Consider the following 4,899-nt stretch of genomic DNA (forward strand, 5'->3'; position numbering starts at 1 on the left):
CCATTTACGCTTGTGCTTCCCTTTCAGAGGACCCACACTCCTTCCGGAGCTACATACCTTTCCTTTCCAAGAAATCTACTCAACAACCCTTACCGCACTTATAAGTGCCACTGAGCTAAACTTCACTCTACACTAACTATGTAGAGCAACTGCTATTCCCGAACTCCCATATACTCTGAATCTGATCACATACTAACTAGGCCCATGCACGGCCTCCATCCAACTCCATCATCATGATCAATACTTAGGGCCAGACCATCTCGATTACCATTGCATGGCGACATATTCACTCTTTCTCCTCATACTGATCCACTAACACATACAGAGTCTTCAGCATGACTGGACCACCTTTCCAGGCCTTCAGCCTATCTGGACCACTCTCAGAACCTTCAGCATGTCTGGACCGTTCCCCAAGATCATAATACTACTATATATATGAAACCATAATCACGACAATGTTTTCCTTTGGTTCCTGAACCACATACATATAATAACCGGTTTATAAGCCCAAACACCCATACCTGGCCCAATCAGCCTCGGGCTGGAATACCAGGCATGCCTACGACGGGTCCAGTCATCCTCAAGATGGAATACCCTCATACTCTATACATGTTTGGCCCAATCAACCCTCGGGTTGGAATACCAACATGTTAAGTCCAATCAATCATAGGGTTCAGTCATCCTCGGGATGGAATACCCTAAATCATAATACCACTATATGAAACTCGGGTCTAAACTCATAAATTGAAGTTCAAGGACCTACCCTTTTATTTCGCACAAATCTTGTGATTCCTTGCAGCTGATTACGGCTCGCCCGAACCTCAACAATGTTTCCATTCCGAAAGCGCTCCAATAGAAGAATGAACTACTAGGATCACTAGGCCCACAGCCTATGACAGGAATACCCCTACAAGGCTCTCAGCATAGGTCTAGATTTCCTCTGAGCCCACAACATGAGTCTGGTATACCCCACCTGGCCCTCAAATCATGACTAGAATGCTCCTGAAAAACTATCAACTTTGTCCAAAAGAAAACCTAACCAACATACTTTACAACACCAACCTGTGCTACCATGTTGAAATCCCACTATGCATGATCCACCTATAGAACAAGTTGCTTATCCAAGCAAAATCCTGCAACCCTTGGTCGCAATCGACCCCAGAATAGAATGATAGACGAACTTTAGATCCAACTTGCAGACTATAATTCAGACCTGATCACACGTACATCGAATCAACTCGAATGCCATCATAAACACCCGCCATTACACATGAAGAACCACTACCATGAACATAACTGGGAGTCCTTAACTTCACATTCACTCGCCACAAAGCCCATACTGGATCAAGACTGATCCGATTCTACCAATACAAAACTAGCTCGAGAAGACTTCCATAATTATCCCGAAGGTTACCGCAACACGAGTCTAATAAAAATCAAAATTCTATTTCACCATTGGGGAGAAACATACCCTAAAGACTTTGTGAACATAAACACACTGCATAAGGGAATGGGTGGCACAATCCTAGCTTCGCAACTGTCGCCTCTTGAATCCCATTCGGAGAATTTTTGCTCCGTAAGGGTTCACAACTTAGTGTCTGTCCGACCATTCTGGAAACCATAATCTGAGCATCAACAGACAAAACCTTCAATGGCTGATGCTCAACCTGAGAATTACCAATTTTCCCCCACTTAGAACACTAACCACCACCCACTGGTGTGAAGCCCAACATAACTTAGCTGACAATCCCTGATGCTTGAATGATCTCACTCTCAAATCTTGAAGTCCAAAGATAGATGCTCTACTAATAATTCAGCAACAAGCTATTTACCTTGGCGCTCTCATACGCCAATTAATAACGATTACTAAAAACCATTGAATCCTGACAATGTCAAAAAACTACTCCATAGGACTCTGTCCGCAACCTCCCACATAATACCCTTTTTTTTAATCCCTTAACTATAATCACCTACAATCCTTTGATAATAAATTTCTCCTGACACCTCCAATGGCCTAACCACTCATTAAACTTCGCGACACATAAATCAGAAAGAATAGGCATCTAACCCGAAATTACAGCTTGTCCACATTCAACAATATTCCAAGACAAAATAAAAACCGATCACGGACGATTTGACCATAATATTATTACAGAATGGGGGCTTTCCAATTACATACCAGCGACTTCTTGTGGCTCAACCTTGAACTCCTGAGGAACGATGACTGCTGGAATCTAAATTCCTTCCGTCCTCAATGTAGGACAGCTAGACCTGAAATGACCTGGCTGGTGACAGTGAAATCATATCTGATCCTTCTTGCAATCCCGTTGCACATGCCCCCACTCCCCGTACTTGTAGCACCTGAATTTGTGACAAGCAAATCCGTGGGTTCCCCCACACTTTCCACACACCTCGTGACCCTCCTGACTTCCAGTACTTCGGTTAACTGTCTCCAACTCTTCGTCCTCTGCTGAAAAGTCCCTCCTCCTCTTTCCTAGTTGTGACCTCACCACTGGCACTCCCCCATAAGTCATCCCGGTAGCAGCATCTCTCACAGATTGCAACGCTGCAACATGCTCCTCGAACTTGGCGATCACCCTGGCGGTGACCCGGTCCACGACACCGAACAATTCTTCTCGAAAAATCTGAGAAACCTCCACGGAAATCATCTCCCGTAACTGATCGACGGACAATACCGGCCTATCCTGGCCACTCGGTTCCGATCCTGATCCAGATCCTGCCTCAAATCGATTTGCCATCACCATATTGAACATCTACCAGGAAGATATCAAATAATCCACATACATGACGAGGAAACTACTCCCAACCAACCCTAGGGGTTGTGACTTCCTTGCTATGCATATGGGTCCTGTGCATTCAGTAGAACGGGCCCATACTACCTTCCACACCTACCCATATTTGTCTCAAGTATCACCACAACACCCTAACAATATTCATAAACATAGCGAGCAATCCATCCTCACTCCTAGAGGAACGCTAAATATCTCATAACTGGCCTCCCGGCCCCTCACTACCCACCCATCCAGCAACTGCCACACGACCCTCCATTGGTGCCAGTTAACTATTGCATGAATACAATCACATACTGCGTGGCTTAAACAATCATAGACTAAAATATTTAATCCCACAATGGTTAGACTCAGACAAGAGCTACGCAGCAGGACCAAATCCCTTACCCTAAGACCATTTAACCCATGTAGCATGTGATTTGGAGTATTCACCCAATAGTTAATTCACACGCGAAAGAGTCATACAACAATCAATGAGGTACTCTAGACAAGATCAGGCATCAAAGATCAGGAAATTCTATCATATGGTTCCTGAGGATCCTTATCTTAGTACTAGCATGTTGTCCTAACATATCACAATATCAAATAACGGTATGGTATTTTGGGGTCTACTTACTGGCTCCGGCTGATCGTACATTCTGCATCCTCCTTTACTTATTATGAAAACCTTTTTAAAATCATTTTAAAATCTTTTCCTTGATTTGAGACTGGATTCACACGAGTGTTCCTCCAATTCACTCAAACCAAGGCTCTGATACCAACTTGTAACACCCGAAAAATTCAAGTCAATTTAAACTTTTAAAAACATTTCAAATCCATTAACTATTACAAACTTGTTTTCAAAATGTATCATATCAGAGTATCCCAGAAACAAAGTCATAAAAAGTAAGGAGTTGTACGATCACGCCTTTTCCTTACCACGATCCCCTGAAGTACCTGAAACAATAAACTGAAACTGTAAGCCAGAAAGCTTAGTGAGTTACCCCTAAAATATCAATACACGTACAGTCCACATAACGATATCAACAATATCATAACATTACAAACTGAACAGAACAGCACGTAACGGGTCCACAGCTCTACAGGCTGGAATACCCCTGGGCCCACAGTGTGAGTCTGGAATGCCTACCGAGCCCTCAGCTCAAATCTGGATTGCCACCGAGCCCTCAGTATGAGTCTAGAATGCCTACCGGGCCCTCATCTCATATCTGGAATGCTCCAGAGTCCGCAGTATGCATTTGGAATGCCTATCGGGACCTCAGCTCATATCTGGAATACTCCTGAGTCCTCAGTATGAGTCTGGAATGCCTACCGGGCCCTCAGCTCACATCTGAATTGCCACCAAGCCCTCAGTACGAGTCTAGAATGCCTACCGGGCCCTCAGCTCATATCTGGAATGCTCCCGAGTCCTTAGTATGAGTTTTGAATGCCTATCGGGCCCTCATGTCATATCTGGAATACTCACGAGTCCTCAGTATGAGTCAAGAATGCCTACCGGGCCCTCAACTCATATCTGGAATACTTTAGGGTTTGTTGGCTACCACATGGAGCAGTATAACCTCAACCCAACCCACATAACATATAACATAACTACTGGACATGCAATAATCATATAACATCACAGGTAGTCCTACAGGTCTACCTAACTGGCATAACCACTAGCATGCAACACAAACTCATACTCAACATGTCACACTACTAGGATAACATATCCAATGGGTCGGCCTTGGTACCTTAGAGCCCTTAGTATAGTAAGTATAACTCACCTTGCAACTTCTGAACCGAATCACAAGAGCACAATCCCGAATCACCGCCTCAAACTCTAAAACCTATATCCATCAATAACCATTGACATAAATATCCAAATTACCATAATACCCATGAAGGTCAAAGTCAAAGTCCTCAGTCAAATTCAGCCTTCCTGATTGACTCTACTCGCCGAGTCAACCCGTCGACTCGCCGAGTTCTCATATCCAGAAAACTCTCATAGCACAACTTAACTCACCGAGTCGCCCCAAGACTCGTCGAGTCCAACGATCTCTGAGTTCCATCCTGACCAACTCACTGAGTCCCCAACCGAATCACTAAT

The sequence above is a fragment of the Lactuca serriola genome, chromosome 8 (assembly GCF_051521515.1).
Source record: "Lactuca serriola cultivar US96UC23 chromosome 8, Lser_US96UC23_V15, whole genome shotgun sequence".
Lineage (NCBI taxonomy): Eukaryota > Viridiplantae > Streptophyta > Magnoliopsida > Asterales > Asteraceae > Lactuca > Lactuca serriola.